Raw genomic sequence first — 12,262 nt, forward strand, 5'->3', positions numbered from 1 at the left:
CTGATTTTTGAAATTAATAAATATGTTAGAAAACTAAATATATATAAATTAACATTATCATGCATACTATTTTCTATGAAACCCATCAGAAAAAATGAAATATAGTCTTACCACAGATCCTGCATTAATCAGTCAGGTATAAATCACACAGTTAAATAGTTTTCGCTTGATTCCACTGTAGTGAGTATTCTGATGAGTAAACATCTAATGTGACAAGAAAAGATAACATAATGACTATCTTATTATGCTTGAAAGAGTATAAAAAAATGAATGCCACTATATTTTGTTCCAGTTGGTAATGAAAGACAGCCACTTGCCTGGGCCTTGATATCCTCATTAAGAGTGTATGACTGACAGCATGTTGGCATCAGCATTGAAGGAACTGATCAGCCTCAACTCCTGGTAAGTGAAGTATAACTCTAAAACTGGCTGTTTCTCTAATTTGCTAATCTCTGCAATTTAAATTCAAAGTCTGTTTCTTATTTTGCAAGCTTTCTCCTCCACTGACTTTTTCTGACCATTTAAAATATGTACCCTTGTATTCTCTACCTTTAAAAGGTAGTTATCAACATCATTTGAACAGTTGTTTTTAAATGTACTCTTTGAAAATGATAAGAATATCTTTTTTTTCCTAATTTAAGCTGAAAGAATGCTTGCAACACATTCAGAGAGGTATTGACCTAGTCATTTTATATTCAGATGGATCAGTGGTAGTTCACGGTATGTCTCTGTTTATATAGAACCTGATGAATTACATTTATAAAATATTTCAAATCATGCATCACCTGCTCAATACATAGACAAGGACAATTCCTATTGGAAAAAAAAAAACAGAGTTGGAGGTCATGTCTTTTTTTATTCACAAACTCTAAAAATGAAATAAAATGAAATTATGAAATATTGGAGGGAACAGAGGATCATTCATGCCCAATAATGACTTAGAAGAACTGTGAAGTTCAAGAATACAGAGATTACATTCTGACCAACAAGCAATATGTACAAATAGCCTGATTTTGAATTAGATGACAACCGTTACCAGAACTCAGTAAATACTACTGAATCTACTCTTTGGTCCTAAGTGAAAAAATCCACTGCACGAATTAATCATATATCTACTGCTATTCAATAAGCTCTGTTCAGCATTCCACACTCCCAAAACAACTACAGTCATTTCATAGCAACCCTGACAGCTAATAATCAACTCACAATGGAAGAGTTTTGAAATGATTCTAGTTCCCATGTTCTGGAAATACTTTTTTTTTATGTTGACCCTGCACTAAAGCCAATGTATTACATATTGTTCTGTCATCCATATACTTCCTAGATCAGACCATTAAAGTGTCAGAAAACAGGACATTTCCCTAAACGATCATTATGGGTTGTAGACAGGTGAGCAAAGAATTCAGGCACTAAAATCTAGATTGTCATAATTTCTTGCCTGGATATTACTCTGTGGCAGGTTTGAGAGAAGGAGTGAAGGTGGCCCAGGTGGCCATAATCAGGATGAGAATATCATAAATGGACTTACTGTGAACTGATAAAGATGAAGCAGCTCATGTTTCTACATATGCTCATTTCTGGAAAAAAAAAAGACTTGGAAGTTTAGTCTGCTAAAGAAAATCAGGGAAAGCTAAAGATGTGATGAGATGAACAATTGATACCTATAACAAAAATAATGTTTTGCTTGCTTTCCTGCCTTACAACTTTGTAAATAGGACACTGCTTTGTTGGGATAAGTATCTCCCTTTCCCATTCACAAAATAGATTAATTAATATGTGGCATCCCTGGATAGGCTACTTTAGAGATGGTGCATAGGAATGATGCAAAGCATCATGGAGGTAGGCTAACTACCTCTATTTCAAATCCATCACCAACTTCCAACATTTCATCAAAATATGGTAAAGAGTGGGCGGCAGAACAAGAAAGGGAGTAGGAGGGTGTTTGTTTTCCACTTTAGAGCCCTTAAGCGTCCTGGGTGGAAGTATAGGCCTGGAAGTGTAGGCCCAAAGAGCTCTAATTCCTATAGTGAATTTCTCCCCCATCCTCAAAACACTTCACAAATATTTAACTCATTTTAAATTAATTCATTCATTCAATAGTATTTATTGAGCACTTACTATGTGCAGAGCACTGTACTAAGCGCTTGGAGTGCACAATTCGGCAACAGATAGAGACAATCCCTGCCCAATAACGGGCTCATGGTCTAAATGTGGGAGCCAGACAGCAAAGCAAAACAGAACAAGCAGTCTAACGCAGACATCATCCAGATAAATAGAATCATAAAGATATACACGTTACCCATAGAAGAGAAGCATTGTGACCTAGTGGATAGAACAGGGGCCTGGTAGTCAGAAGGACCTGGGTTCTAATTCTGGTTCCATCAGTTGTCTGCTGTGTGACTTTGGGCAAGTCACTTAACTTCTCTGTGCCTCAGTTACCTCATCTGTAAAATAGGGATTGAGACTGTGAGCTCTGTTGGGGACAGGCAGGGACTGGGTCCAACCTGATTAACTTGTATCTACCCCAGGCTTAGAACAGTGCTTGACACCTAGTAAGTGCTTAACAAATTCATAATGAATAATAAAGAAGCTAAGGAAGGAAAAGCATCAGTATCTCCAGTTAACAGATTGTAGCCCTGAGATTTTTCTTGTCTTGTCTTATCCTGTCGAGTCGTCTCTGACCCATAGCGACTCCATGGACATATATTTCCCAGAATGCCCCACTTCCATCTGCAATCATTCTGATAATGTATCCATAGAGTTTTCTTGGTAAAAATATGGAAGTGGTTTACCATTGCCTTCTTCTGCACAGTAAACTTGAGTCTCTGCCCTCGACTCTCTCCCATGCTGCCGCTGCCCAGCACAGGTGAGTTTTGATTTGTAGCAGATTACCTTCCACTCGCTAACCAATGCCCAAGTTAGGAATGGAATGGGTCTGCCTCTGCTTGACTCTCCCTTCCATACCTGAGACTGGTAGAGTACTGGAAACTCTCCAGGTGCAATCCTGAAAGGGGATGAGACTTTTAGAGGTTAAATAATTTCCCCAAGAATTTACAGCTAGCACAGACTAGAATCCAGGTCACTCATTCCTGTTCTAGTGCTCCTTCCAATACAGTATACAAACTCCATGTCTTAATAAAGCACCACGAAGAACTGCCACACAATATTCATTTAGTGAGGTGATGGAAAGCACAAATTCACAACAAAAAGCATAGTGAATTTAGGGATTGATAGCAGTTTATGTTTTTCTTTAACAAGGATAGAATTTAACTGCATGATTTGATCGTTGGTTTTTGAAAAGAGTGCTGAATTAAAAATTATTATGTAGAATAGCATTTATTTTTGAAAAGCAGTTGAGGCCGTAACATTCAACAGGCTAAGAAAAGTGCTCTCACATTTGTATAGCATGCAGAGCCCGTTGTTGGGTAGGAATTGTCTCTGTTACCGAATTGCATTTTCCAAGCACTTAGTACAGTGCTCTGCACAAAGTAAGTGCTCAATAAATGTGATTGAATGAATGAATGAAAATCCCATCAGGTGTCCATTTCCATGCTAGAAATCTTCCAGATGTACCAATAGTTGGGTGTAAAGATAGACTGTTGCTAGGCAAAAAAGAAGATAAAGATGTTGGGTTAGCTACTTGAGAAGTGGTTGGTTTGAGACTGCCATAAAGGCCTTAATACAATAAGCATATAGATGACTTGGGTTCTAATCCTGGCTCTGCCACTTGTGTGCTTTGTGACCTTGGGTAAGTCACTTAGTTTCTCTGTGCCTCAGTTACCTCATCTGTAAAATGGGGATTAAGACTGTGAGACCCACATGGGACAACCTGATTACCTTGTATCTACCCAGGACTTAGAACAGAGCTTGCCACATAGTAAGTGCTTAACAAATATCATTATTATTATTATTATTATTATCATGACCAGCAATTGAATGCTTTAGGGTCATTCTTTTGAGGTGTTGTTTAGATGCTCTGGTGGTATAACAACTTCAAAGCTACTATCATCTTAGCTCAAGGCTTACATTATTATTATTATCATTTGGGTCTAAGGAAATTCAGAGCTTGAATTGAATTAGGAATGATTGTAAAGTGATAATATAATTGCATAAATCAACAATAAAATCAGTCCATGCTGAGAGGCGCCATGGTCTATAGGAAAGAGGCTGGGCATCAGAGGACCTGGATTCTAGTTATGGACCTGCCACTGATGTACTGTGTGATGGGGTAAAACACTTCTCTTTGCCTCATTTCCTCAGCTCTATTGTGTGGTTAAAATGAGATAAATTGAGTAGAAGTGCTTTAGAAGAAACAAAGTGATATACAAATGAATATGTTTTTCATCATTTGCTTAGTAATTTTGTTGTGCATATCTACTTTCAAACAGATCATGCAAGAAGGGTTGATTAGGTTTTAACTTATCATAAATTTTATGTCCCCTAGTTAACTATTGACTGCGGTGAAAGATGCCTTTTGACCTCATGCCTCAACTACCATGAAATCTAACAGAAAGAAGCACAAGAGCACCTGTTCAAAAGAGTTGCCAACTGGAAGCCATTCTCCAGATCCCCAAATGAAATTCTTTACATCTAATTATTCAATTTTAGCAACTCTTTTTTGGTTGAAGCCTAGGCAATTTTTCTTCAAACTCTTTAGAAGAGGGGGAGCTATTTCTATTACCTTTCCATGCTTATCTCTATCACAAGAGTTAATTCTCTATATGTGCAGTCTGGTTACATTATAATGGTATTTGTTATGCACTTACTATGTGCCAGGCACATAGAATCCCGGCTCGGCCACTTGTCAGCTGTGTGACTTTGGGCAAGTCACTTAACTTCTCGGTGCCTCAGTTACCTCATCTGTAAAATGGGGATTAGGACTGTGAGCCCCTCGTGGGACAACCTGATTCCCTTATGTCTACCCCAGTGCTTATAACAGTGCTCGGCACATAGTAAGCGCTTAACAAATACCAACATTATTATTATTATTAGTGCTTACTATGTGCTAAGCACTGGGGTGGACACAAGCAAATCAAGTTGGACACAGTTCCTGTCCCATATAGATCTCACAGTCTCAATCCCCATTTTACAAATGAGGTAATTGAGGCACAGAAATGTGAAGTGACTTGCCCAAGGTCACATAGGAGACAAGTGGCAGAGCTGGGATTAGAACCCATGACCTTCTGACTCCCAGGCCTGTGGTCTTTCCATGAAGCCTTTATGCTTCTAAGAAGCAAACTATTATATGCACAGAAGAACTGTTCATGAGTTACCCAAGTTCCTGACTTTGTGAATTCATAACCAGAGAACCTGGCAGATATGGGCTAATCATTTGTATGATACTTTTCGTAAAATAATAAAAGAAATACATCAGAGACATTTTAAATCAATACAACATTGCCAGTGAAAGGAGCACACCTGGTTTTTATCATAATTTAGAAGCCAGGTAGATAGACTGTCCCTTAAGGGAAAAAATGTAACATATATGATCCAGTTGACTTTCACAGGGTTGGGTAATCCTTATTAGACAATTGGTAACTGTTCAAAATGCAAACATTATTGATCAGATGGCAGTGTTGAAGGGTGAAAACTCATGAGGATCATTTAGCTCTTCATACAGTGCTCTGGCCACAATAAGAGCTCAATAAATATGATTGATTGATTCATATAGCTAGCTGCATATTATTAAAATGAATTAGTCTCATTATGTGGGTGCATATAAATATAAATATCAATTGAGGAGCTATCTATATCTACATCTCAATATATCTAGAAATATCTATATGAATATAGATATGAATTTGCCTGTGTTCTTCATTTTTAACCTCACATCATGAGAGTACAAAATTATACAGTATGCATTTATGCACTTCAGTCACTCGGTGACTAGGATTTATTGAGCACCTTCTGGGCGGAACACTGTGCTAGGCACTTAGGAGAATGAAATACAGTTAATAGTAAAGATTCCTAGCCTTGAGGATATTGCAGTCTAATGGTAGAGATAGACATTCGAACAATTTAGAAATAAGTTGATTTTTCAAGTGAATGTGTAAATTATAAAGGTATACACAAAAATGCTACAGGTAGTTATGAAGGCACAAGTACATGACTGGCATGAAGTATATGAAGTGTGGTTGTGGTAGTTGAGGTGATGAATCCTGGGGAGGGGAATAATTTGTTGAAAAAAGCTTACTGGATGAGATGTGATTTCAGAAAGTCTGGCAGATGTGAAGGGAGACAGAGTAACAGGAGGAGGAACATTATGAGCAATGGGTCGGCGGTGAAAAGACAAGAGTCAGTACAGGTGTACAGTAGAATGTATCCACATTTCTTAAAAATGCAGCTGTATCATGAATGGCTTTAGTGTGGGGTATGTATTCTCCTACACTTATATGCTAGAAATTAGGTGCCATTCCCAAACCAGTAGTGACATGCGGCTGAGCCCCAAGTAAAAAGTACAATATAGGGCCATCCCTGCCCCATCGCATCCCCCCGCTCCTCCTCTGTTCCTGGAGGCTTTTTTTGATGCCAGAACACATTGGACTAGTTTCCTTCCACTCCTATCTCCTTAGAGAACATGGAGAAAAATGGAAAAGAAGGATAAGTTTGGAGTTGGAAGTGAGGAGGAGAGGGGAGTGAAAGAATAGAATTGCATGAGGGAAAAGCAAGCAGAAGGAAATTAACTGATTAATTGGCTGAAACATCAGGGATGCAATTTAGAGATCCAGGAATACGTGGCATTTAGTGCGTGACATACCAGGATTTGCAAATAGTGTGAGATGGCCATAATCCCGGGTATGCCTGAATGTAAGCCTATAAATCCATCAGGGGGAGGTTACGTGTCTACCAACTCTGTTGTAACTGTACTCTCCCAAGCACTTGGGACAGTGCTCTGCACACAGTTAACACTCAATAAATACCATTGATTGATATAACTCACTTGAGGCATCCACTGCTCCAGTGGGAACATGACTAGCCCAGACAGTCACTGAGAACAGACGGTGAGTAGTGCTGTGCAAACCACTAGCACTAGAAGCAATCCTTATGTTCAGGTTTAAAGTCCTGAAGACTGGACCCAAAGTTCATTTGTGTTTTAAATGAACACAGTCTCCAAATTAAACTTGCTTATTCAACGCTAATGAAATAATATGATTTGATGCGTTACTAGTAACATTTTGGTGTGCCTACTTCTATAAAGAATAATGTACTCATTAGAACTGTTCAGAAGTCCAAAAATTTAGAATGAAACAAAATAAGAATGCATTAATAATTTGAAGTGTACATGTGTTTTGTTCTTTTAATTTTCAGCAGTTATTGTTTTACTTATCCAATTATACTTACATCTGCTTAATCATAATAATAATAATAATAATGTTGGTATTTGTTAAGCGCTTACTATGTGCAGAGCACTGTTCTAAGCGCTGGGGTAGACACAGGGAAATCAGGTTGTCCCACATGGGGCTCACAGTCTTCATCCCCATTTTACAGATGAGGGAACTGAGGCACAGAGAAGTTAAGTGACTTGCCCACAGTCACACAGCTGACAAGTGGCAGAGCTGGGATTCGAACTCATGACCTCTGACTCCAAAGCCCGTGCTCTTTCTACTGAGCCACGCTGCTTCTCTATCAGATTTCTGATAGATCTGATAGATAGATTTCTGATAGATTTCTGATAATCAGAAATTCATCCTCAGTATCTCAAGAAAAACCCAACAGAATCTTTGTGGATTCCCACGTAAATATGGTGACAAACTAGGTAAACAGTGAACATTACATTTTTTACCAATATTTTGAGTTGGAAAGAAAGTACAATTAAGGTCCGCATTTGTTTTGCTGCCCCTCATCTTCTTTGAGATCATATTTGCCTTCAACACTATTGACCGTCTCCTTCTCCTGGAAACATTAGCCAACCGTGGCTTTGCTGACACTGTCCTCTCCTGGTATTCCTCTTATCTCTCTGGTCGTTCATTCTCTGTCTCCTTCTGCCTCCTACCCCCTGACAGTGAGGGTCCTTCAAGATTCAGTTTCGGATCCCCTTCTATTCTCCATCTACACCCACTCCCTTGGAGAAGTCATTCGCTCCCATGGTTTCAACTACCACTTCTGTGCTGACAATACCCAAATCTACATCTCCAGTCCTTATCTCTCTCCCTCTCTGCAGCCTAGTGTTTCCTCCAGCCTTCAAGACATTTCTGTTTATATGTCCTCCCATCACCTCAAGCTGAACATGTACAAAACAGAACTCGTGATCTTCCCATCCAAATCCTGTCCTCCCCTGACTGTCCCACCAGCATCCTTCCTGTCTCACCAGCCCATAACCTTTGTGTTATCCTTGACTCCTCTCTCTCATTCAAACCCACATATTCAATCCATCACGAAATTCTGTTGGTCCCATCTTCACAACATTGTTAAACTCCACCCTTTCCTCTCCATCCAAACTGCTACCAAGTTATTACAATCACTCATCCTGCCCTGCCAAGATTGTGGCATCAGCCTCCTAGCTGAGCTCCCAGCCTCCCACTCCAGTCCATTCCTCACTCTGCTGCCTAGATAATTTTTCTACAAAAATCGTTCAGGACATGTTTCCCCACTCCTCAAAAAACTCCAGTGGTTGTCCATTCATCTCCGCATCAAGCAAAAACTCCTCACCACTGGCTTCAAAACATTCACTCTCCTTGACCCCTCCTACCTCACCTCACTCCTCCTACTGCAACCCAGCCCACATACTCGGCTCCTCTCAATGCTAACCTTCTCACTGTTCCTCAATTTCATCTATCTCATGGCCAACCCCACGCCCATGTCCTGCCTCTGGCCTGGAATGCCTTCCCTCCTCAAATCTGACGGATAATTACTCTCCCCCGTCTTCAAAGCCTTATTAAGGGCATATCTCCTCCAAAAGGTCTTCCTTAAATCCACCCCACTTCTCCCACTCCCTTCTGCACTGCCCTGACTTACTCCCTTTTTTCTTTCCCCCTTCCATCCCCACAGCACTTACATACAAATCTGTAATTCATTTACTTTTATTAATGTCTGCTTCCCCCTTTCCCCACCCCCAGACTGTAAACTCACTGTGGGCAGGGAATGTGTCTGTTTATTGTTACATTGTACTTTCCCAAGTGCTTAATACAGTGCTCTGCCCACAGTAAGGATTCAATAAATATGAATGAATGAATGAATGAATGAATGAATGAATATGACCTATAAATGAAAATCACAAAACATACCATTTGAATTTCACAGTGTTTGTGATTCTTTTAAGTAATATTTCTCCCAGCAGATCTTAAAGTTATTCAAAAGCTTTGTTCTTCCTTTCAGTTTTCAGTCTCATTAATAAGTACAATGTCCTCTAAAAAATGGAAATGCACATCCCTGGCTGTATTATTTCTGTAAGAATTTTAATTTGCCTAAAATGATAACTGAATCCCAACTCCTAAATGACTCCTAATCTCATTTTGCCCAAGTCCTACCTTGTGCTTACACTATCCCTCTCCAACTGGAAGCATCCATCAAACCTCAGCCATCCCTATGTTCAAAGCCCTCTTCCAACAAGTCTTCCCAACTAATTACCAACCCCTCATACAGTCTCAACCCAGCAGTCTCCTCTAGCATATATGTATATATGTATGTATCCTCAATTAGAGTATAAAGGAGTACATGACAAAAAAATGTGCTTTGCTAAGGCATGAAGGGCTATGAAATCGACTGGTCCCAGGAGAGCTTTTTTGATCATATTCTACTAGTTGAAGGCATTGCTTTACAGGAAGTTTACAGGTCACTTTCTCTGATTTGTCCCCTCAAGACTTTATTTTGGATATATCTGCCAGTCTCTCAGTTAAGACTTCCTCTGATTGGTTCCTCCAGACAGAATCTGATTGGTGGGGTTGGGGAAAGAAAATGGCAGCCCCCGCTCTTGCCCTTGCTGATTAATTCATGTTTCTAAATTCATATAGTTTTAGAATCCCTGAATATAATAAGATCAAGTTTTTCTTTTAAATTATGCTAAGCGTATGCCTTGGGGGGCTTGGGGAGAGGTGGAGGGGAACCTTGGAGGTGATGTGACTGTAGGAGGGTGCCCAGCCTTTGTAGGGTATGGGGGCTTCCCTAGCACAGTTTGGATTCCTAGACAGGATCTGGTTGATGTCTCAGTCAGGCTTTTATTTTGTTTCATGATTTAAAATGTCCTAGAATCACATGTAGGAAACAAGATCAGGTTTTTGTATAAAAATGTGCATAGAGAAAACTTTGTAGTCCAAATAAGGAATGGGCATTGGGGAGGGGGCTTCCCTAGTACAGTTCAGATTCAAAGCTTGCTGCCAGTGTGGGGTGATGCAGCTGCATTTGCCAGGAGGAAGATGAAGGAGATGAGGGGAGATGCAGGGACTTGTGGTGGGGTGGAAGGGGGGAATAGAGAGGTAGGCAAGAAGAAGGTCTGATCCTGCTTGCTTCCTGTGTCCTGCCCCATCTTCAGTAGTACAAGGGAGTTGAATAAGTAAAAGGTTAGAGAAAAACCCTTAGAATCGGCCCACTAAGTCGGCCTCTTGGCTACCAATTTTGAAGGGATTTGTCAAGTAGCCACATTGCTGTTGATGAAGGTGCAGTTCCTTTGCAGAACCACTCAGTAATAGACTTAGTTGTCCTTCAGTTTGAAGATGATGATGCTGACAGTGAGATTATGCTCATGAGTTTGTGTGTCTTTTAGAGAGAATCTATTTGACATTTGAACACTTGCACACTTTGATCGTGGAAATACACTATTAAGTTTTTTATGGCCTCCTGCCATTAGGGAGAACATTACTCAGACATAAATGGTTACCAAGAATAAGGTAAGTTCTATCAACCCCAGACATGTGCTCGAGTTGTTTTTGCAGTAGTGGTATTGGTTTGTGTTGAACCTCCAAACTTTCTCCACTTGTACTCCTGGGCCCAGTGGCATGGATTGTGAGGTGACTGGTAGAAAAAAGAAGTTTAGTTTCTGATCACTGAACAGAATATTGCTGAAACCTCAACAGCCAGAAACACCTCTCTGGCCTCAACCATTTGGTAAGATGATAATTAAGTACGATACTTAGATTGCCTAAGTATCACTTGACAGGATAGGTGGGACGGTCTTTATCATTTTCTTTGAAAACCAGGAGAAAAGCAAGACCAAAAAATTGAGCAAATTACAAAGAATAATGAAAACATCAATAAAACAAAACACGGAAGCTTTTGACAACTAGATGGACCAGAACTGGAAAATAGCAGAGGTTTCAGAGTGAGATACCTGGTCCAAGTAAAGATGTAAGGTAAAAAGGAAGGAGGAAATGTGAGGCTGCAGAGAGGGAGAGCGATCAAGATTGGACATGCAGATTTGGGTATCATCCTCATGGGAGTGGTAAATTGAAGCCATGAGAGTGAATGAGATCTCCAAAGGAGTGGGTTTCGATGGAGAATAGAAGGGGACCCAGAATTGAACTTTGAGGGACTGCCATATTTAAGAGGTGGGTGGCAGAGGAGTCCATGAAAGAGACTGAGAACGAGGAATGAGAGGGACAGGAGGAGAACCAGGAGAGGACAGCATCAGTGAAGCCAAGGTTGGATAATGTTTCCAGGAGAAGGGGATAGTCAACAGTATCGAAGGCAGCTGAAAGATCGAGTAAGATTAGGATGGAGTAGAGGCTATTGGATTTGGCAAGAAGAAGATCATTGGTGACCTTTGAGAGGGCAGTTTTTTGTGGAATGAGGGAACTGGAGGCAGATTGCAGGGGGTCAGAGGACCTTGAGGCAACTCTTTCAAGGAGTTTGGAGACGAATGGTAGGAGGGAGATGGGGCGATAACTGAAGGGAACCTCGACCTTTGGGAGCTAAAGCAAAGAATCCCCCTTATAAGAAATTCCTCTCTAAGGGCATTAAAAGGCTGATTAGAAATATTAGGATGTCTAATTAAATTTTTCCCTTAGAATTACATTTCAGAGTACCCTTTTTTCTAGACGTTGCCATCTTTTGTAATTAGCTTGCTTTCTTCTAAGCTTTCTATCATGTTCTTATTCTATTGATTGCTCTCTATGATATAAACATTCACATATGACATCACTAAAGTTTATCTGTGTTTTGTTGCAACTTTTACTCAGCCAGAGAATGTCCCTTGATTTTATTTACTTAGATATTTTTCTATTGCTCTATTGAAATAGATATGTAAGAAATATATTCACAAAAGCAACAGGTAGTAAGCTATTGTCTAATTCATTGATTACTTCTACACTGAAATATGCTACAGTTTGCA

The 12,262-nt window shown here is 39.9% G+C and overlaps 1 protein-coding gene and 1 non-coding gene across 41 annotated transcripts in view; one reads left to right on the top strand and one right to left on the bottom strand.

Moving 5' to 3' along the window:
• Positions 1-12,262, top strand: part of PTPRD (protein tyrosine phosphatase receptor type D) — a 1,860,044-nt gene that overhangs the window by 543,115 nt on the left and 1,304,667 nt on the right. For all 40 annotated transcript variants that reach the window (XM_029056273.2, XM_029056261.2, XM_029056268.2 and 37 more), the window contains exon 4: positions 293-402. The gene's annotated coding sequence lies outside the window, so the exon portion shown is untranslated. The remainder of the gene's footprint in view (positions 1-292; positions 403-12,262) is intronic.
• LOC114808626 lies at positions 2,877-3,014 on the bottom strand. The gene has a single exon (XR_003756470.1). It is a non-coding gene; the product is annotated as a small nucleolar RNA SNORA7 (small nucleolar RNA).

The sequence above is a fragment of the Ornithorhynchus anatinus genome, chromosome X5, assembly GCF_004115215.2.
Source record: "Ornithorhynchus anatinus isolate Pmale09 chromosome X5, mOrnAna1.pri.v4, whole genome shotgun sequence".
NCBI classification, from domain to species: domain Eukaryota; kingdom Metazoa; phylum Chordata; class Mammalia; order Monotremata; family Ornithorhynchidae; genus Ornithorhynchus; species Ornithorhynchus anatinus.